This window comes from Pan troglodytes, chromosome X (assembly GCF_028858775.2).
Source record: "Pan troglodytes isolate AG18354 chromosome X, NHGRI_mPanTro3-v2.0_pri, whole genome shotgun sequence".
NCBI lineage: Eukaryota > Metazoa > Chordata > Mammalia > Primates > Hominidae > Pan > Pan troglodytes.
The window spans coordinates 50,590,105-50,613,822 of record NC_072421.2 but is presented as its reverse complement, the minus strand read 5'-3'; the positions used below and the strand labels follow the sequence as shown (position 1 = coordinate 50,613,822).

Genomic DNA, 23,718 nt, shown 5'->3' with positions numbered 1-23,718 from the left:
TTCAGGCTGCAAAAGAAAACCACCCAGCTACGCAGATTGAAGCCACTACAAAGAGATGGCTTGTTTTCTCAGCTGGACGCTCAACATCACTCAGCCATCATTTTACTTGTCAGTTCCCTCTCCCATTCTTTCAGTGCCTATTAAAATCTCCACTTGTATTCCTTAAACCTCTCCAATTCCTCTTACTTTCAGCAATTGGCTGTTTATTTTGCACAACTTCAGAGGCACCCTCTCATATGTGAATAACAGTTCTAAAATAAAACATAGAATAGTGAGAATTACAAATCTAGTGTTATGCTAGACTGTAGCCCTGCAAGGGCTTTGAGTCTTACTTCAAAGGAAAATGAAGACAACAAAATGACAAAAAAGAAAATTATAGGCTAATCTCTATGTCCAGTGAAAATATTTCTTAGGAAATAAGTGGAAATCAAGACATTCTCAGACAAAGGAAAACTAAAAGAATCTGTCACCAATATACCTTTGCTATGGCTAAAGTAAGTTCTTGAAGCATGAAAAAAATGATAAAAGAACGAATTTGGGAACATCAGAAAAGAAGAAAGAACAATGGAAGAGTTAAAATATGGGTAAATGCAATAGACTTTCCTTCTCCACTTAAGTTTTCTAAATTACATTTGATAGTTTAAATAAAAATTATAACATTGTCTGATTTTGTTCTTAATGTATACAGAGGAAATATTTGAGAAAATTGTATTATAAATGGGGGAAGAATAGAAATTTAAGAGGATATGAGATTTCTATACCTCACTCAAACCGTTAAAATGTCTGTAGACATTGATAAGTTATTTATGTATAATGTAATGCCTACAACCACTAAAAATTTTATATGAAAAGATACACTCAAGAACACCACAGATGAATCAAAACCGATTTTTTAAAAATATTGAAGTGATCCAAAGGAAAAATAAAACAGAGAAATGAAAAGCCGAGGGAACAAACAGAACACACACACACAAACACACACACACACACACAAAATGGAAGACTTAAATCCAGACATATATAGTTACATTAAAATGTAAATGGTCTAGGGACTTTGATCCAGACAAGAGGACATAAACTCATCTCTTTCTGCTTCTCTTTGCTAAATATAACTATGACATAACACAAGAAGCAACCATAGGAGGACTCTGAATGGTGGAAAGAGGAAGATGGACTGGCTAGGGCCCCCAGTACTGGAAGAACAACATAGCAGTTGTGTGTCTTACCACCCCTCACCCAGCAACAGAAGGCATTTAGGCCTGGAATCTCCTGACCCTGACATATCAGATAAAGGTTACTCAGGTAGGCTCATGCCTTCTCCAGATCAGTTGGGAGTCCTGCTAATTACTCCAGTTGGGCCCAGTGGCACTGGTGATCAAGTAGGAGCTCCAGTAATGATAAGTGACCAGAGAAAGTGCATTTCATTCTTATGGGCCAGAGAGTTTCTTTTCTCACCTAGAGACACCCAATGGCCCCAGTGGTACAAGCAGGGTGACCCCACCACAAGAAGCGGTCCTGCCTGGAAAACATTTTTCTGTACTCTATGGATTGGAAACTCTATTCGCCCACCTAAAGACACTGGAAGGCCTAGCGGCACTGAAAGGGGGTGATTCCCCCCACAAAAAGTGACCAAATACAGGAATACAAGGCAGTTGTTTCCCTTCTTATATAAAATGTCCAGGAAAAGACAATGAAAGTAGGTTTCCTGGGATTGAGGATTCATGGAACTGGGGGTAGGGGAAAATGTTCTAAAACTGGATTTGATGGTTTCATAACTATACATTTACTAGAAATTATTTAAATAGGTGAATTTCATGGAATGTAAATTATACCTCAATCAAACTTTTTTAAAATGACTCACAGCTAACTAGGAATAGAAGGAACCTCCTTAATCTAATAAAGTATATCTACAACTAACATCATACTTAATATGCAAGATTGAATACTTTTTCTTTAAGACTATGGAAAAGACAAGCATCTCTATTCTCACCACTCCTATTTAATATCATACTGGAAATCTTACCTGGTGCAATAACACTAGAAAAAGAAAAGGCATACAGAATATAAAAGAAGGAATAAAACTATATTTATACACAACAAAATTGTCTCTATGGGAAATTCCATGGAATCTACAAAAGAACTATTAAAACTAATAAATGAGTTTATCAAGGTCTCTGAATAAAAGGTCAATATACAAAAATTAATTGCATTTCTGTATACCAGCAATGAACAATTAGAAATCGAAAGTTTTTTTAAAAAGTACAATTTTCAATTATACCAGAAAAAATGAAATAGGTAGAAAACTAACAAAAGTGTTCAAGATATGTATACTAAAAGCTATGAGACATATATGAAAGGTATGACAAACTAAATAAATGGAGATATGAACCATGTTCATATGTTGGAAGACTCAATATTGTTAAGATATTAATTATCTCAAAATCGATCTATAAATTCAATGCAAACTCAATTAAAATCCCAGCAGGATTTTTTTTCTAGATATTAACCAGGTGATTCTTAAATTCATATTGAAAGGCAAAGGAACTAGGATATCCAAAATAATTTTCAAAAAGAATAAAGTTGGAGGACTCATAGTATCTTATTTCAAGACTTACTATTAACTATATCAACACAGTGTGGTATTTGGAGGAATTACTCTATTGGATGTTAAGGCTTATTATCCTGCTATAAAAAATAAAGGTAATTATTGTATTGGCAGAAGGATAGACACATAGATCAAGTGAAAAAATAGAGGCCAAGAAGTAGTTCAACACAAATAGAGTCAACTGATTTTTGACAAAAATTCAAAGGAAACAAGAGAAAAGGTAGTCTTTCAATAAATGGTGCTGGAATATTTGGACATCCATATATTTTTAAAATGAACCCGAATTATTTTTACACAAAAATAAACTCAAAATGGTTCCTAAGGCTAAATTTAAAATGTAGAATTTATAATATTTTGAGAAGAAAAAACAGAATATCTTTGTGACCTTAGGTTAGGCCAAGAGTTCTTACATACCACACCGAAAGCACATGTTATAAAAGAAAAAATTTGATAAATTGGGCCTTACCAAAATTAAAAACTTCTTCCCTGTGAAAGACAATATTAAGAGAATGAAAAGACAGTATATATAAAATATTTGCAAAACTCATATTTGATAAAGGACTTGTATCCAAACATATAAAGAACTCTTAAAACTCGTCAATAAGAAACAAATGACTCAATTTAAAAATGGACAAAAGATCTTAACAGACAAGTCATCATAGAAGATATACAGATGACAAGTAAGCATAAGAAAAGATGCTCAACATCATATGTCATCAGGGAATTTCAAATTAAAACAACAATGAGATTATTTATACAAAAACTCAAAATTGTTCACTGCACACCTTTTAGAATGGCTAAAATCCAGAACACTGACAGCACCAAATGCTAGCAAGGATGTGGAACAATAGGAATTCTCATTCGTTGCTGCTGGGAATGCAAAATGATACAGCTACTTTGGAAGACAGTTTGGTAGTTTCTTACAATGATAAAAATAGTCTTGCCATATGATCCAGCCATCATGTTCCTAGGTACTAGCCAACTGACTTGAAAATTTATGTCCACACAAAAACCTCAATGCAAATGTTTATAGCAGCTTTATTCCTACTTACAAAAAACTGGAAGCAACCAAGATGTCCTTCAAGGCGAATGGATAAACAAACTGTAGTGCATTTATACTATGGAACATTATTTAGCAATTAAAAGGAATGAGATATCATGCAATAACATGGATGAATCTTAAATGCATATGCTAAGTTTAAAAAGCCAGTCAGATAAAACTATATACTACACAGCATTTATATGACATTGTGGAAAAGGGAAAACTGTAGAGACTGAAAACAGATGGGTGGTTTCCAGGGATTTGGAGAGGAGAAAAGGTTAAGTGAATCACAGGGGATTTATGTACCATATGAATATATTATATATGGTACTGTACTGATGGATACATGACACTACCCATTTGACAAAATTCATAGAACTTTACAACATAAAGAGTAAACTTAATGTATACAAATTTTAAAACTCAACTAGGAAGTTGGGGATCTTAGGTTGGAATGTAGACTGTAACAAAATAATATAACTGTATTACAAATATATGGCACAATTTAACCGAAGCGTTGGGGAAAAGGAAGTACTGACCTCAGTAACTTTGAATATGGCCGAAAAGTACAAAACTGAAGACCATGGGAACCATACATAAGCACTTTACCACAAGTTGTTTTTTTCACAGGGGCACAGGTTAACAATTCTGAAACCACTGTGCATGTATACCAGGATTGAACAAATAAGTGGTTGGTGGCAAACAGGTTTCTCACTGTTAGAGTGAGATATTACAGATAAGCAAGAGAGAAAGGCTAGAATGAACCATGTAATATTGCTATTACTGTTGGAGACATCAGTATGAATTCATGTTTAGCTTAGCATAGAAACCGATATAGAAAAATTGTGTGTATCCATGGTTAGTATACATACATGTATTTCCTAGCTCTGTGAGAGGGCCTAGAAACGATGACACTGTAGTAGCAACAGGCACACCTAGAACCCAGATATTGGTTTTTAATATCATTTTCCAATAAAAGGAACCAAGGCTCCTTGGAGAAATGGCTGATTCTAGGACTGGGACAGGAAAGACATAAGACAAGCCTGGAGCATCTTGTAGTTCCAGAAAATAAGGAAGTACTCAAAAAAGTCACAGTGATGGGGGCATGTTAAAGGGACATACATACCAACTGAAAGAGTTTTAAATGACCAAAGCTGGAACGATTTGAGCAACAAAATAAAGTAATATTGGTCTATAAGCCAAAGTATAAAATAAATATCCATAAGTCTATAGTGATATAAATTACCAAATAAACAAATGGGGGAAGACATCTTTTATGCATAAGAATTCAAAATAATTTCTGCAGATACTCCACCCCTAAGGAAATGGAACATCACTCTCCACTTAAGTATGGGCTGTGCATAGAGACTTCTTTCCAAGGAGTATGATATAAAAAGGAGGAAAAAAGAATAAAGGTTTATAGTAGAGAAACCTGACAAACACTAACTTTAGCCAAGTAATCAAGGTTAACATCAACTGTGAAAGATCATGTTGACAGTATGTACTCTTGATATGATATTATGAGAATGGCACTTTACCTTTGTGGTCTTCTGTAGAAACCAGTAACTCTAGTGTAGTCATTAGAAAAATATTGGACAAATCGGCTGGGCGCGGTGGCTCATGCCTGTAATCCCAGCACTTTGGGAGGCCGAGACAGGCAGATCACAAGGTCAGGAGATCGAGACCATCCTGGCTAACACGGTGAAACCCTGTCTCTACTAAAAATACAAAAAATTAGCCGGGCGTGGTGGTGGGCGCCTGTAGTCCCAGCTACTTGGGAGGCTGAGGCAGGAGAATGGTGCAAACCTGGGAGGTGGAGCTTGCAGTGAGCAGAGGTTGCGCCACTGCGCTCCAGCCTGGGTGACAGAGCGAGGCTCCATCTCAAAAAAAAAAAAGATAACACTACACAACTATTAGAATGGCTAAACATTTTTTTTAAAAAGCTGACAATACCAAGTGCTGACAAGGATGCAGAGCAACTGGAATTCTTATAAATTGTTAGTGGGGATGAAAAATGGTACAGTAACTTTGAAAAACAATTTGGCAATTTCTTTTTTTTATTATTATACTTTAAGTTTTGGGATACACGTGCAGAAAGTGCAGGTTTGTTACATAGGTATACATGTGCCATGGTGGTTTGCTGCACCCATCAACCCATCATCTACATTAGGTATTTCTCCTAATGCTATTTCTCCCCTACCCCCCCATCCCCCGACAGGCCCTGGTGTGTGATGTTCCCCTCCCTGTGTCCATGTGTTCTCATTTTTCAACTCCCAGTTATGAGTGAGAACATGTGGTGTTTGGTTTTCTGTTCCTGTGTTAGTTTGCCTAGAATGATGGTTTCCAGCTTCATCCATGTCCCTGCAAAGGACATGAATTCATCCGTTTTTATGACTATATAGTATTCCATGGTGTATATGTGCCACATTTTCTTTATCCAGTCTAGATCCAAAATTTGTTCTCTTAACCTCCACCTCTTTTGCCTGCACACTGTTGAGAGCTCTTTCCTGTTTATTCTTATACTGCTGGTGTTCCCTGGAGTTTATCTTCAACCTCCTCTGCTTTTCTCACTCTACAAGTTCTCCTTAGATAATCTCCTCTACTCTCATTATGTAAAAGACCGTCTACATGCCAATGACTCCCAAATCCATACCTACCACCCTGACCTCTCTGCCAAGTTCAAGACTGTCATCATGGGCATGTGACCTGTGCAGTCTCACAGGGCCCCATGCCTAGAAGGACCTTGCACATGGTTTAATGTGCTGCTGTAGCCACCTTGAAATTTCTTTATAATTTTTGAAAAAGTGGCCAAAATGCCACCTGTACCCCAATAACTTATGGAAAAATAAAATAAATGTAAATATAAAAAATAAAAATAAATCTTTAATCCATCTTGAGTTAATTTTTGTATATGGTGAAAGGTAGGGGTTCCAGTTTCATTCTTCTGCATATGGCTAGCCAGTTTCAAATAAAATTTTTTATTTACATGGCAGGGTGACATACTACTAATTTAATGTCCAAATACTTTGCTCTTTATTTTTTCAGTGAAATGGATTAATAAACAAAGGCACCAGGAGGTTTGGGGCAGGTCCTAGGTTGTAGCATATTTAACAAGCTCTTGGGTGATCGTGATACACAGTGAAGTTTCTTATAAGCTCATCATGGGGATGAGGCTGAGTTGCCAAGATAGAGCAGCGGGGAGTTGGTAAGTTGTACAGCTTCCCTCAGGGGAAGAAACAAACTAGAACCACCAGTTTTCTAGTTCTGCTTCTGTTCATAGAGAACACATTGGTGGTGACAGGCCTGGGATAGTGGTAGCTCTGTGAAGACTTGGTTATTAGGCAAGCCTGAAGTGCCCCAGTGAAAGTCTCCATTGCAGAACTCAGCAAAGAGGGAGTTTAGCAGGGAATCGCAAAGTTCACCTTTGAATGAATGGACCACACCAGCCTAGAAGAGGAGCAATGAGATTTTTGTCGCCACAGCCTGGTAACCAGGGCCCTTCCTCTTTTCTTCCCAGACTGCCTAAACCCCAAGATTTGGATATAATCAAAGGAAAATGAAAGAATCCCACAAAGAAATTGATATTGGACTTCTAGCCAACTCTGCTGAGTGAGAGCTCATATAGGATTTATTTGTTTTCTAATTGAATCCACATAGATTCTATTGCACTTTAAAAATGAATATACATGGCAGTTTATTTCTAATAATTGATAAATCTAATATATGGAGTTAAAAGCCAACATTGTTCTAGCTTTTAAATGCACTGATTCTGAAGCTACACTAAGTCCTGCAATAAAACTTCAGGTTCCACACCTCAAAATTGCCCCGAAATGTAACTTTCAAAAATATGTATATACTAACAAAGCTTATGTTTTATAAACTTATGCCAACACTAGCATTTACCTAAAACAAAGCAAAGCCATAGTTCACAATAAAATACTATTTTCTCTATTTCATGAATCAGAGAATCGATTTTATTTTAATTAAGCCCTTAAAATATAGATTAATTTTTAATTAAATTTTTATTTGAGATATAGATTCATATGGAATTGCAATAAATAATACAGAGCATGGAACCTTCATTCAGTTTCCCCCAGTGGGAAATAGTACAGTATCACAGCCATGATATTGACATTGATACAATCCACTGATATTCAGATTTCTCTGGTATTACTTATACTCCTTTCTATGTATGTGTATGTATGTGTGTGTATTTAGCACTATACAATTTAATACATATGTAAGTTTGTTTATCCTCCACAATAGTCAAGATATAGAGCAGTTCCATCCCAGAGGATCTCTCATTTTGCCCTTTTATAACCACATACATTTCCCTCTCCTGAACCAAAACTCTAAATCCTGACAACTACTAAATTGTTCTCAGGTTCAATGATTTTGTCATTTCAATAATTTCATATAAATGGAATCATACAGTACATAACCTTTTGAAATTGGTTTCTTTCACTCAGCATAATTACTTGGGTGTGTTTTTTCCCATTAATGTATTTTTGAGTTTGCATTTGGTTCTTTTTTATATAATTTCTATTTCTTTGCTGAAATTTTCATTTGTTAATTTATTTCTACCATGTTCATAATTGCCCATTGAGGCATTTTTATGCTGACTGCTTTAAAACTTTTGTCAGATAATTCCAACATATGATTCATCTCCATATTGGCATCATTTGGTTATCTTTTCTCGTTCAACTTATTTTCCTGGTTCTTGGTATGACAGGTGATTTTAAAATATGTTCTACAAAATATCCACATTTTTGTTATTGAGTTAGGAAAGTCTGAGAGTCCTATGTCAATCTTCTATTTTAGGACGTCTCCTTGTTTAGGTTTAGCATGCAAGTCCTGGCCTACTCTTGTGTGCTGTGGTTCCAATGACAGTTTAATTTTCAGAGCTTTTACTGTGCTTTCATCTGCTTGGTTTACGTGGTGCCTTTGAGGCTTTCCCTGGTCTATGCTGATTCAGCCTGTGGAGGCAGAAGGTGCTTCCCCAGGCTAGGTTATTATGATGCCTCTAGGTGGGAAAAGGGAGTCTCCAGGAAGAAGGGTTCCTGCAATTGGCCATATGTTGTGCAGGATCCACTCCCCCTACCCCAAGGGCAACCTGGCCTGTCTGTGTGGGGGAGGGTCTTCTCAGGCCCAAGGACACAAAGAAGCTTCCAGGCTGGGTCACTTGTTCTGAAGGGATTCCTCTTACAGGTGACCTCCTAACCACCAAGTACTCCAGGCCCACAGGAACAAAAAGGTTTATTATCAGAATTTATAGTTGTATCTAGTGGGGAGGAGCAACAAGAAAGGAGTCTATGTATGTCATCTTACCTGAACTAGAAGACCTCTCTGTTCTCTTTTCTGCTGGTTAAGATGTCTTAGTATTGAACTAATTTCTTTCCCCTTCTAAATTGTATAGGGCATTTAAAAATATATTGTTTTTGTTTTACATTTAAGAAACTTATCATCTCTAATTTCTATAGCCAACTGGATCATTCCCCAATAACTTAACTGGAACAGTCACTGGTGTTTTATGCAATGTCATTACTTTAAAAAACCTGTTTCTTAAAGTACGACATAACTAGAGAAAAAATGAACAAATCTTAGACTTACACACCAGTGAATTACCACAAAATGAACATACTGATAGAGTATTCTATTTGATTTAAAAAATAATCTGGAGATCTGTTTCATAACAATTTGAATCTAATTAACACTATTTAACTGTATACTTTAAAATGATTAAAATGGTAAATTTTGTGTGATGTTGTATTTTTTTTACCACAATAAATAAAAAAATTAGAATATCAGGAGACAAAGAAGCTAAATTCTGGAAGACACCAATAATGCCTCCAGACTCTCAGGCTAGTAGAGGTCACTGGGGCAAATTTTCAGCATATAGGGCCCTATGTCTTCGCTATTTTTTCTCTCCCAGAGTCAGGAAAACAGTTCTTGATGTTTTTTCATCTATGAAGAAATAATAAAGAAACGTGGAATCCCTTGTACCTTAAGCATTGTGGAGCCAAAGCATAGCTGCTCTAGTTGAAGTTAAGATAGCATCAGCAGCCCTGCCCTTTTCACTGGACTTTTCACTGCACAGTCTTCCTGTCATCAGGGCCCTTGTGCAAATTAAGTAAAATAAAATAGGCAAAAGGCCTGCTACATGGCAGATGTTTTTTAAAAGTTTATTGAATATAGAGATAAAATGAGAGAGTAATACAGATTGACTCATATTATAAACACACACTGCTGACAAGAGATGTGCTCTTTTTTTTTCTGCCAGGGAAGAACAGACAAGAAGTGGGACTTACTTTGTGTGCCAAGCACCATGAAAAATGATTTATAAATGAGATCTCATTTAACCTCCTACACTTAATGCTAAGAAAGGTATCTATTAATTTTCCACTTGACAGATGAGAAAACTGAAGCTAAGAAAGGTTAGGCAACTTGCCCACTGACACACAGTAAAAAAAAAAAAAAAAGTGCTAAAACTAGGATTTGAATATTAACCCTCTAGCCCAGATATAAAGTCAAGCCTGTCCAAAGAAAAGAATAAAGCTCAAACCCTTCTTCTTGGAGTGCAATAATCCAATTCAGGCAAATCTTTGTGGCCTTTTCTCTCCTCACTTCCCTGCCTTGTATGTTTTGCTCTAGTAGTTGAATACTCCCTTCTTCACCCCTCCCCCAAGCCAACCATTGCATCTTTACACCCTGCTGCTTCTCACTTCTGTGCGTTGTTCCTACTGCCCTCACCTTGACATCCATCTTTTCCTCCCTCTCCCTTTTACATGACCAGCCACCTTTTCTTGGTAATCTTCCTAAATCCCCACTGCTTCTGTCTCCATAACCTGCCCCCTCCATACATTCCCACTATACCCTGTGCTTATTTATACTGAATTGCCATTGTATATTTTCTTTTCTGTGAGATCCTTGAAGGCAAGAACCATTTCTTATTCTTTACTCATCTGTCTATTTTGTCTAACATAATATCTGTCACATAATCATTTTCCAGTAAATGTTTATTGAATGAAAAAAATGAATGACTTCAGATAGTGTTTCTTCCTCTTCAGCCATTCATCTATCCCATTCTGAATTTTTGGAGCCATATTCTTATGTCAACTTACTATCATTTATTTCATATATTTCTTTAACTCAAGTCACTTTTCAATATTTTAAATCAATTTAGCATTGTTTAAGCAATGTTTGTGAAATCATAGGCTATATGTATTATAGATAGATGTATATTTCTAATATACATCAAGATGAATACATAACTTTGACATTTAAAGTGCTCACGTTTATCTCCTAAATCATTTTGTGTACAGCCAGTGGTACGCATACCATGGTTAAAGAAATAATGGCCTAATGTCACTGCTGTTGCTGCATTAAGCCTAGATCTGGTGAACAGAGGGTTCTCAACCCTGGCTACACATTATAATTATCTGGGGACATTAATTTTTTTTGCTAGACATTCTGATTTAATTGGTGCAGTGGGGCCAGAGCATTGATTTTTTTCAAGTTTGTCCAACGTATAGCTAAAGTTGAGAACTACTGAGTTCATTGGAGAATTAAATGAAAACATGTACAAAGCATTTGGTACACAATATATTCAAAAGAAATGTAAGCTGTTATTAATATTCTTATCATTTTATTAGTTTTTTTCATTGGTTACTGTTTCTAGTTTCCATTCCAGTAACCTATCCACATCCTGCCTTACTCTGGCAAGCCCACGCATCTCTGGCCCCAAAGACCTGGCCAGCTGTCTGAATCACGTATGCTGCTGATGGCTTTGAACATCATCCTTTGCCCTCCTAGTAGAACATCTGTGATGGGCCTCTGCCACTGGAACAACATGTATTCTACACACTCTGGTTGAAGGCACCCATGGCCAGGTTTGTGGGTGATTGTGAATAAGCCCCCATACCCTGCTTCTCTGTGGAACTTGAAATGCAGCGGGTGGCCATGGCAATCACACGTTGCCTCTCTCCCCCTCCCGCTTATCCAGGGACATCAGGTTACAAGAGAACAGGCTGTTCTTCTGTCTTAGTAATGGGGTGGAGGAAGGGGGAAAGGCCAGCTGTATGCATATGAGTCGCATATGAGCTGCATATGAACCTCAGGTGAATTTGTTGTTATGGAAGTTGTTTTGCTTTATTTTTTTCATACCATCAGCAACTGAAGCTGATTTTGAGCCTAAGCAAGGCTGCTAATGTGGCTACTTGCTAATGATCACCCTAAAAGCAATAGTTAATGTTTATTAAACACTATGCACTGTGTTAAAGTGCTTATATATGGATGATCTTATTTAATCTCCACAGCAACCCTTTGAGACAGGGTCTATTTTTATCATCTTTACTTTTCAGATACAAAAACTGGAGGCCCAGAGAGGTGAAGTGACCTGTCTCAAGGCAGCAGGAGGAGAAGCCCAAGAAATCTGGCTCCCAAGATTGTACTTTTCACCCGATCTCTAGATTTAGTCCTAGAGATACAAGAGACCTGAAAGATCACCCAATCCAACTCCCTTATGCTATCAATAGGCGAAACTGAGAGCCAGCTAGGGAAAGGAATGTTTTTCTGAGCCATGAGCATTTTTTAAGAACATTTGTTTAACAAAAAATTTTAAGCATCTACCAATGCCAGGCCCTGTGCTAGGTGCTGGGGATATCCAGTGCTTTTTTTAAAAGACAAAAATCCTTGCCCTCATGAAGCTTATATTGTAGAGGGAGAGAAAGACTATAAACAAACTAATGAAATAAATGTGGTGTATTAGATGTTGATGAGTACTATAAGAAAAATGAAATGAGGAAGAGGCATAAGGAGTATGGATAACTTTAATTTTAGATAGGGTAGTGAGGGAAGATCTCACTGAAAGGGGACATAATTTGAATTAAGACCTGAAGGAGGTAAGGGAGTAAATTATTTGAATGTTTTGGGGAAGATTTTTCCAGGCAGACATAACAGTGTGGCTGGAACAGAGTGAGCATGAGGAAAAGTCGTAGGATATGATGTTGTAGAGCTAACGAGGGAACAAACCATGCAGGCATTTGTAAGTCATTGTAAGGATTTTTCTTCATTTTGTTAAGTATTTATTGATCAGCCTTTTTGCAATAGACACAGTTCTAATTACTCAGGATACTGTGTTGAGTACTTGCATTTAAACTCCCAGATCTCATTTTTTTAAACCTACATACATCAACAGTACATAGCCATCATGCCAAAAACAGTTGATACATTAAAAGGAGACATTCTCCAGACCAATGGAGACAATTCAACAAAATGTATGAGTGAACAAGGAGTCCTAGCTCTCAATTTGTTGTTACCTATATGTGAAATATTGGAGATACCATTTAGCCTACCAAGGCCTTAACATTTAACTAGATGCTCTTCATATTTATACTTATTTAAGATCTAACTAGCTGCTCTTTAAAGCTTATAACAAACAGAAATTTAACTAGATGATTTTTCAGGCTTATTTCAAGTAAAAAGAAACTTAAAGTTTTTCTTTTAATCTCTCAAATCAGTGGTTTTCAAAGTGTGGTCCCCTACCAGAAGCCTAGAAATTTGTTAAAATGCAAATTTTAGACCTCACCCTAGACATACTGAACCACATACCCTGGGGCAGGGAGTGTAGCAATCTTTGTTTTAACAAGTTCTGATGGGTACTAGAGTTTCCCAACCACCTCCTGGACATATATGATATATTTAATAGTAAATATATGTATGGATAACTTTTCTTTTTTATTTTTCCATAAGTTATTGGGGTACACAGGGTATTTGGTTACATGAGTAAGTCTTTTTTTTTTTTTTTTTTTTTTTGAGATGGAATCTCGCTCCGTCACCCAGGCTGGAGTGCAAGTGGTGCGATCTTGGCTCACTGCAACCTCCAACTCCCAGGTTCAAGTGATTCTCCTGCCTTAGTCGCCCAGGTAGCTGGGATTACAGGTGCCCACAACCATGCCCAGCTAATTTTTTAAAAACATTTTTAGTAGAGAGAGGGTTTCACCAAGTTGGCCAGGCTGCTCTTGAACTCCTGAGCTCAGGTGATCTGGCCTCCTCAGCCTCCCAAAGTGCTGGGATTACAGGTGTGAGCCACCACACCTGGCCGAGTAAGTTCTTCAGTGGGATTTGTGAGATTTTGGTGCACCCATTACCCATGTATACACTGCACCATATTTGTAGTCTTTCATCCCTCACCCCCTTCCCACTCTTCCCCCCAAGTCCCCAAAGTCCATTGTATCATTCTTATGCCTTTGTGTCGTCATAGCTCAGCTCCCACATATCAGTAAGAACATACAAGTTTAGTTTTACATTCCTGAGTTACACCACTTAGAATAATAGTCTTCAATCTCATCCAGGTCACTGCAAATGCTGTTAATTCATTCCTTTTTACGGCTGCATAGTATTCCATCATATATATATATATATATATATATATATATATATATATATATATATATAACAGTTTCTTTATCCACTCGTTGATTGATGGGCATTTGGATTGGTTCCACAATTCTGCAGTTGTGAATTGTGCTGCTATAAACATGCATGTGCAAGTATCTTTTTCAAATAATGACTTCTTTTCCTCTGGGTAGGTACCCAGTAGTGGGATTGATGGATCAAATGGTAGTTCTACTTTTAGTTCTTTAAGAAAACTCCACACTCTTTTCCATAGTGGCTGTACTAGCTTATATTGCCACCAGCAGTGTAGAAGTGTTCCCTGTTCACCCATCCACACCAACATCTACTGTCTTTTGATTTTTTGACTATGGCCATACTTGCAGGAGTAAGGTGGTATCCCATTGTGGTTTTGATTTGCATTTCCCTGATAGTGATGTTGAGCATTTTTTCATATGTTTGTTCACCATTTGTATATCTTCTTTTGAGAGTTGTCTATTCATGTCCTTAGCCCACTTTTTGATGGGATTGTTTGTTTTTTTCTTACTGATTTGTTTGAGTTCATTGTAGATTCTGGATATTAGTCCTCTGTCAGATGTATAGATGGTAAAGATTTTCTCCCACTCTGTGGGTTGTCTGTTTACTCTGCTGACTGTTCCATTTGCCATGTAAAAGCTCTTCAGTTTAATTAGGTCCCAGCTATTTATCTTCATTTTTATTGCATTTGCTTTTGGGGTCTTGGTCCTGAAATCCTTGCCTAAGCCAATGTCTAGAAGGGTTTTTCTAATGTTATCTTCTAGAATTTTTATAGTTTCAGGTCTTAGGTTTAAGATCTTAATCCATCTTGAGTTGATTTTTGTATAAGGTGAGAGGTGAGGTTCCAGTTTCATTCTCTTACATGTGGCTAGCCAATTATCCCAGCACCGTTTGTTGAAAAGGGTATCCTTTCCCCACTTTATGTTTTTGTTTGCATTGTCAAAGATCAGTTAGCTGTAAGTATGTGGGTTTATTTCTGGGTTCTCTATTCTGTTCCATTGGTGTATTTGCCTATTTTTATACCAGTACCATGCTGTTTTGGTGACTATGGCCTTATAGGATAGTTTGAAATCAGATAGTGTGATGCCTCCAGATTTGTTCTTATTGCTTAGTCTTGCTTTGTTTATGTGGGCTATTTTTTGGTTCCATATGAATTTTAGAATTTTTTTTCTAATTCTGTGAAGAATGATGGTGGTATTCTGATGGGATTGCATTGAGTTTGTAGATTGCTTTTGGCAATATGGTCATTTTCACAATATTGATTCTACCCATCCATGAGCATGGGATGTGTTTCCATTTGTTTGTGTCATCTATGATTTCTTTCAGCAGTGTTTTGTAGTTTTCCTTGTAGAGGTCTTTCGACTCTTTTGTTAGGTATATTCTGAAGTATTTTTTTTTTGGCAGCTATTTTATGAGGGGTTGAGTTCTTGATTTGACTCTCTTCTTGGTCGCTGTATAGAAGAGCTACTGATTTGTGTACATTAATCTTGTATCTGGAAATTTTCCTGATTTTTTTTATCAGTTCTAGGAGCTCTCTGGAGGAGTCCTCAGGGTTTTCAAGGTAAATGATCACATTGTCAGCAAATAGTGACAGTTTGACTTCCTTTTTACCAATTTGGATGTCCTTTATTTCTTTCTCTTGTCTGATTGCTCTGGCTAGGACTTCCAGTACTATGTTGAAGAGGAGTGGTGAGAGTGGGCATCCTCGTCTTGTTCCAGTTCTCAGAGGGGATGCTTTCAGCTTTTCCCCATTCAGTATTACATTGGCTGTGGGTTTGTCATAGATGGCTTTTATTACATTAAGGTATTTCCCTTGTATGCCAATTTTGCTAAGAGTTTTAATCATAAAGGGATGCTCAATTTTGTCTAATGCTTTTTCTGCATCTATTGAGATGATCATGTGATTTTTGTTTTAAATTCTGTTTATGTGGTGTATCACATTTATTGACTTACATACATTAAACCATCCCTGCATCCCTGGTATGAAACCCACTTGATCATGGTGGATTATATTTTTGATGTGTTGTTGGATTCTGTTAGCTAGTATTTTGGTAAGGGTTTTAGTGTCTATGTTCATCAAGGATATTGGTCTGTAGTTTTCTTCTTTGGTTATGTCCTTTCCTGGTTTTAGTATTTGGGTGATGCTGGCTTCATAAAATGAATTGGGTGAGGGGGTTCCTTCTTTCTCTATCCTGTGGAATAGGTGTCAAAAGGATTGATACCAATTCTTCTTTGAATGTCTGGTAGAATTCTGCTGTGAATCTGTCTGGTTCTGGAATTTTTTATGTTGGTTAACTTTTAATTACCATTTCAATCTCACTGATTGTTATTGGTGTATTCAGGGTATCTAATTCTTCTGCTTTAAGTGAAGAGGGTTGTATTTTTCCAGGAACTTATCCATCTCTTCTAGGTTTTCTAGTTTATGTGCATAAAGGTGTTCATATTAGCCTTGAATGATCTTTTGTATTTCAGTGGTGTCAGTTGTAATATCTCCTGTTTTGTTTCTTAGTGAGGTTATTTGGATTTTCTCTCTTCTTTTCTTGGTTAATTTTGCTAATGGTCTATCAATTTTATTTAACTTGTCAAAGAACCAGCTTTTTGTTTCACTTACCTTTTGTATTTTTTGTTGTTGTTGTTTCAATCTCATTTAGTTCTGCTCTGATCTTGGTTATTTCCTTTCTTTTACTGGGTTTGAGTTTGGTTTGTTCTTGTTTCTGTAGTTCCTTGAGATGTGACCTTAGATTGTCTGTTTGTACTCTTTCAGACTTTTTTGATATAGGTGTTTAGGGCTATGACTTTCCTCTTAGCACTGCCTTTGCCGTATCCCAGAGGTTTTGATAAGTTGTGTCATTATTGTCATTCAGTTCAAAGAATTTTTAAATTTCCATCTTTTTTTTTTTTTTTAATTATACTTTAAGTTTTAGGGCGCAGGTTAGTTACATATGTATACATGTGCCATGCTGGTGCGCTGCACCCACTAACTCGTCATCTAGCATTAGGTATATCTCCCAATGCTATCCCTCCCCCCTCCCCCCTCCCCACCACAGTCCCCAGAGTGTGATACTCCCCTTCCTGTGTCCATGTGATCTCATTGTTCAATTCCCGCCTATGAGTGAGAATATGCGGTGTTTGGTTTTTTGTTCTTGTGATAGTTTACTGAGAATGATGGTTTCCAATTTCATCCATGTCCCTACAAAGGACATGAACTCATCATTTTTTATGGCTGCATAGTATTCCATGGTGTATATGTGCCACACCATCTTGATTTCATTTTTGACCCAATGCTCATTCAGGAGCAAGTTATTTAATTTCCGTGTATTTTCATGGTTTTGAAGGTTCTTTTTGATGTTGATTTCCAGATTTATTCCACTGTAGTCTGAGAGAGTGCTTGATATAATTTCAATTTTCTTAAATTTATTGAGTCTAATTTTATGGCCTATCATATGGTCTATCTTGGAGAAAGCTCCATGCACTGTTGAATACAATGTGTATTCTGTGGTTGTTGGATGAAATGTTCTGTATACATCTGTTAGGTCCATTTGTTCCAAGGTATAGTTTGAATCTGTTGTTTGTTGATTTTCTGTCTTGATGACCTGTCTAGTGCTGTCAGTGGAGTATTGAAGTCCCCACTATTATTGTGTTGCTGTCAATCTCATTTCTTAGGTCTATTAGTAATTGTTTTATAAATTTGGGAGCTCCAGTGTTAGGTGCATATATGTTTAGGATTTTGATTTTCCTGTTGCACAAGGCCTTTTACTGTTATATACTGTCCCTGTTTGTCTCTTTTAACCACTGTTGCTTTAAAGTTTGTTTTGTCTGATATAGGAGTAGCTACCCCTGCTCGATTTTGGTGTCCATTTGCATGAAATACCTTTTTCCACCCCTTTACTTTAAGTTTATGTGAGTCCTTCTGTGTTAGGTGAGTCTCCTGAAGGCAGCAGATAGTTGGTTGGGGAGTTCTTATCCATTGTGCAGTTCTGTATCTCTTTTTTTTTTTTTGTCTAAATATCAAAATTTATTGAAATAAAATATAATCTATAATAAAAAATACTACAGGTGTTATTCACTGGTTACAGTTTTAAGTATATTAACAAAAACAGCCAACATTTTAATCCAACTGTATCTCTTAAGTGGAACATCTAGGCCTTTACATTCAACGTTAGTACTGAAATGTGAGGTACCGTTGCTTTAATTGTGCTCTCTGTTGCCTGTGTACTTTGGTTTTGTTTTTTGTTTTTGCCTTTTAACTTGTACTTTTGTTTTGTAGGTCCCGTGTGACTTATGCTTTAAGGAGGTTCTGTTTTGATGTGTTTCCAGGATTTGGTTCAAGATTTAGAACTCCTTTTAGCAGTTCTTGTAGTGGTCGTTTGGTAATGGCGAATTCTCTCAGCATTTGTTTGTCTGAAAAAGACTGTATCTTTCCTTCATATATGATGTTTACTTTCGCTGGCTACAAAGTTCTTGGCTGATAATTGTTTTGTTTGAGGAGGCTGAAGATAGGGCCCTAATCCCTTCTAGTTTGTAGGGTTTCTGCTGAGAAATCTGCTGTTAATCTGATAGGTTTTCCTTTATAGCTTACCTGGTGCTTCTGTCTCACAGCTCTTAAGATTCTTTCCTTCGTCTTAACTTTGGATAACCTGTTGACAATGTGCCTAGGTGAAGATCTTTTTGGAATGAATTTCCCAGGTGTTCTTTGTGCTTCTTGTATTTGGTTGTCTAGGTCTCTCACAAGGCCGGGGAAGTTTTCCTTGATTTTTCCCCCAAATATATTTTCCAGGCTTTCAGAATTCTCTTCTTCATCAGGTACAGCAATTATTCTTAGGTTTGGTCATTTAACATAATCCCAGACTTCTTGGAAGCTTTGTTCATATTTTCTTATTCTTTGTTTCTTTGTCTTTGTTGGATTGGGTTAATTTGAAGACCTTGTCTTCGAGCTCTGAATTTCCTCTTCTACTTGTTCAATTCTATTGCTGAAACTTTCCAGAGCATTTCACATTTCTAAAAGTGTGTCCAAAGCTTCCTGAATTTTTGATTGTTTTTTCTTTAAGCTATCTATTTCCGTGAATATTTCTCCCTTCACTTCTTGTATCATTTTTTGGATTTCCTTGCATTGGGCTCTGCCTTTCTCTGGTCCTTCCCTGATTAGCTTAATAACTAACCTTTTGTATTCTTTTTCATATAAATCTGGGATTTCTTCTTGGTTTTGATCTATTGCTGGTGAACTAGTGTGATTTTTTGAGGGTGTTGAAGAGCCTTGTTTTGTCATATTACCAGGGTTGGTTTTCTGGTTCCTTCTCAATTGGATAGGCTCTGTCAGAGGGAAGGTCTAGGACTGAAGGCTGTTTTTCAGATTCTTTTGTCCCATGGGGTGTTCCCTTGATGTAGTACTCATCCCCTATGGATGTGGCTTCCTGTGAGCCCAAATGCAGTGATTGTTGTCTCTCTTCTGGGTCTAGCCACCCAGCAAGTCTACCCAACTGGGGGTTGTCTGCACAGTCTTGTGACGTGAACTGTCTATGGGTCTCTCAGCCGTGGATACCAGTGCCTGTTCTGGTGGAGGTGGCGGAGGGTGCAAGGGACTCTGTGGGGATCCTTAGCTTTGGTGGTTTAATGCTCTATTTTTGTGCTGGTTGGCCTCCTGCCAGGAGGTGGCACTTTCCAGAAACTATCAGCTGTAGTAGTGTGGGTGGGGCTCTAGAACTCCCAAGATTATATGCCCTTTGTCTTCCACTACCAAGGAGGATAGGGAAGAACCATCAGGTGGGGGCAGGGCTAGGCATGTCTAAGCTCAGACTCTCCTTGGGTTGGTCTTGCTGCAGCTGCTGTGGGTGATGGGGAGGAGATTCCCAGGTCACCAGGGTTGTGTACCTAGGAGGATTATGGCTGCCTCTACTGAGTCATGAAGGTTGTCAGGGAAGTGGGGGAAAGCAGGCAGTCACAGGCCTCACCCAGCTCCCACGCAAACTGAATGGCCAGTCTCATTCCCACTGTGCCTGCCCCCAACAGCCCCAAGTCTGTTTCCAGGCTGAAGAGGAGATGGGCTTCAAAATTTGCCCAGGGCTCTCCTCCTCCCAGCTGCGAGAGAAAAGGGCTTTAGTTCTTCCCAAGCCTGTGAAGTCTGCACACCTGATTCGCTCCCTCCCCTGAGTTCTGGCCAGGAGGCTTCTCGCCCTGTTCAAATCGTTACAAAGTTCAGCTAGAGAATTTCTTCTTCCTGTGAAGTTTTAACACCTGCTCCTCTGGCCACCCTCCGGATGGATCCCTGTGGTGCCAGGCAGGAATGGGCTGCTTGGGGACCCAGCGAGCTCCCGGGGCCTTTCTGCTGCTTCCTCTACCCCTGTATGTCACTCGGTTCTCCAAGCTGACTCAGCTCCAGGTAAAGTCGGAAACTTCTCCCACAAACAGACATTCAGCTTCTCCAGTGGGGGTGTGTGTTTGGGAGAGGAGGGTCTCCCTTTCCCACTTCCCCTGTTGGGGTACTCACAGTATTTGGAGTTTCTCCCGGGTCCTGCAAGAGCAGTCTGCTTCCTTCAGAGGGTCTGTGGGTCCTTTCGGCATTGCTGGTTTGTTCTTGCAGTCGATCTGGAGGTAAAATTCACAGTGCAAACCTCTGCATGCTGCTGTGTCTTGAGCTGCAATCTAGTCCTGTCTCCCGTCTGCCATGATCCCCTGAATCCCCCATTGTAAGGAATTTAACTTTTACTCTGAATGAGATAGTCATTGAAGGATTTGGAGCAGAAAAGTGACATATCTGACTTCAGCATTGAAAGTATTCCTCTGGGCCAAGCGCAGTGGCTTACGCCTATAATCCCAGCACTTTCGGAGGCCAAAGCAGGCGGATCACAAGGTCAAGAGATCGAGACCATCCTGGCCAACATGGTGAAACCCCATCTCTACTAAAAATACAAAAATTAGCTGGGTGTGGTGGCGCATGCCTGTAGTCCCAGCTACTCGGGAGGCCAAGGCAGGAGAATTGCTCGAACCCGGGAGGTGGAGGTTGCAGCGAGCAGAGATCGCGCCGCTGCACTCCAGCCTGGTGACAGAGCAAGACTCCGTTTCAAAAAAAAAAAAAAAAAGTATCCCTCTGGCTGCTGTGAGGAAAACAGACTAGACAGACAAGGGTGGAAACAGGTGGAGGAGTAAGGAGGGCAATGAGTGAATGGTGGCTTAGAACAAAGTGGTAGTGGTGAAAAAGATTAAAGAATGGTCAAATTCTGAGTAAATTATGAAGGTAGACCTGGTCGTGAGGAAAGAGCAGTTATGGGGTGGGGTGTGATAAAAAGAGAAGAATCGGCCAAGCACAGTGGCTCACGCTTGTAATCCCAGCACTTTGGGAGGCTGAGGCGGGTGGATCACGAGGTCAGGAGATCGAGACCATCCTGGCTAACATGGTAAAACCCTGTCTCTACTAAAAATACAAAAAATTAGCTGATCATGATGGCACGCGCCTGTACTCCCAGCTACTCGGGAGGCTAAGGCAGAAGAATTGCTTGAACCCGGGAGGCGAAGGTTGCAGTGAGCTGAGATCATGCCACTGCACTCCAGCCTGAACAACAGAGCAAGATTCTGTCTCAAAAAAAAATAAAATAAAATCAAGAATGTCTGGTTCAGACTCCTCTATCACATTCTCTGTTGGGCTCAAGAATTGCTTTAATCAAGCAGCTGCCATTAATTCTTATCTTCTCCTGTTTCAGTCCAATTCTGAAGATATTTAGCAGGTTGGCTATGTGCTCTGGGAAGTCTACTGTCCTCTAGAGGATCATAGAAAAGAGCTGAAGCCAGCAGAATCATAGAGCCACTGTAGTGAAGGTGAGGCAGCTTGCCCTGATGTGCCCTAAGCCAGTCTGATCACCTGCCTCAGAACCACTGCAAGAAAAAAGAATATTCTGAAATTTGAGGCCATACGTGCCCATTTGCCTACTGAGTAAGCAGCAATTATGGCCCGAGCAGGAAAGAGTGTGACTCTCCTGGCCCCTCCTGCAGACAGTCAGCAGAGACCCACTTTACAGCCTATAGATAATATCCCAAGTGGGGAATCCACTCTACCCCCCTTGCAGGTCACCTTTAAGAAGTGTCTCAGATCTCTAGGCAGACATTTGTAACCTAGAAGAGAGAAAGCTCTGGTTTTCTATTTTGGGTGATAGCTGTATGTTAAAACATTTGCAGACATGTGAAAATTAATTGGTTTTGCTCCTCCCAACTCCCTGTTTTTTGGGTCCTGTCTACTAGGATTTACAGTTTGAAAATTCTTGAGAATAGCAGCTAATTCTAGTCATGCTTTCAATTGCATCCTTCTAACAACTACATTTCCAGGAAGATATCAGGCAGGTTAAAAGTTTCTTAGCAGATCCAAAAAATGAACAGGGAGAGGCATAACACTTCATCAGAGAGCAGAGTGTACTAGGAAATGGGGAAAAGTCTGTCACCCTTTAGTCTATTCTGAATCTAATATAACACATCCCATCCATGTACACATAGCTTCCCCAAATTCTCTGGACTGGTGTAGATAACAGGGACTGGGCAATGCAGACATCTCCCAATTCTAGCAATGGCATATAGACCAATAGCAGGAAAAGTAGTTAAGATATAATCTCACTCCTTTTTAGCTATTCCCACCCCAATGGTGGCACACTACCCCCTAAGAATGGTGGCCACATATGTGGGACAGCTTTCCTAACTCAAGCCTGTCCATGGTCATACTTGCCAACTGGAAGATACCAGCAACCCAGAGCTATAGAGGGTCAGTAGTCTGGGCCACAAGCCACCAGGAGAGGAAGTGACCCAAAAAGTAAATGTATTTTCACTAGGAATTCCATTTAGATGGGCCTTTAAGGGATCACTGACTAGTAACACTAAAATAGTTCTTCTGAAGTCTATGCTGAGAACTCTACAAGTCATAAAGTAATAATAGTCATAGCTTCCATTTATGGTGATCTACCCTGTGCTGGAAACTTTACATGCTTTTAATTTAATAATTACAACAACCTTTCAAAATTGGCATTGACATACCCAGTTGAAATATGAGGAAATGAAGGCTACTACTGACTTTGCCCATGTCCCATAACTAATCAATGGCAGATTCAAGATTCAAAGTTGGGCCTGCTGTGCTTGTTCTACAACACTTGATGCAAGCCTCTAGAATTCAAGATTCTTTGAAGCTGCCTCCCTTCTTACCTATCAAACTCTCTCGACTCATGGCTTCACAGTCTGTGTGATCTAATTGGACCTCTATCACCACACACCCTCATGAAAACACCTTGCACACTCCAGGAGGTAAATGGGATATTAGTTAAGACTATAGGCTCTGGAGCCAGACTGTCTAAATTCATAATGCTTCTTCTACCATTTACCTATGGTGTGGGCTGTTTCTCATCTGTGAAATTGGGGTAATGGTACCTATCGCAAAGGGTTGTTTTGAGGATTAAATGAGATAGGGCATATAAAGCTCTTAGAATTGTGTTTGGTACATAGTAAGACATCTTTAAGTGTTAAGTATTATTTTTCCCACCTCCTTTCCCATTTCTGTTTTTCTGTTATGCTTTATTTAGAAAACAGTTCCCATCCTTTTCTTTCCATCCAGGTACTTCTTAGCTAGTCTTCAAGGCCTAGCTCAAACCTCCCTCAAGATTTTTCTGATCACAAC

At 38.7% G+C, this 23,718-nt stretch overlaps 1 protein-coding gene across 2 annotated transcripts in view; it reads left to right on the top strand.

Moving 5' to 3' along the window:
- The window catches only part of SHROOM4 (shroom family member 4), a 250,223-nt gene extending 236,794 nt beyond the window's left edge, over window positions 1-13,429 (top strand). The window contains exon 10 of one of the 2 annotated variants that reach the window (XR_010154763.1): window positions 9,928-13,429. The gene's annotated coding sequence lies outside the window, so the exon portion shown is untranslated. Of the gene's footprint in view, window positions 1-5; window positions 663-9,927 lie in introns of those variants that run through there. The other variant, XR_001714036.3, reaches the window with a different exon arrangement.
- Window positions 13,430-23,718: the final 10,289 nt, after the last annotated feature.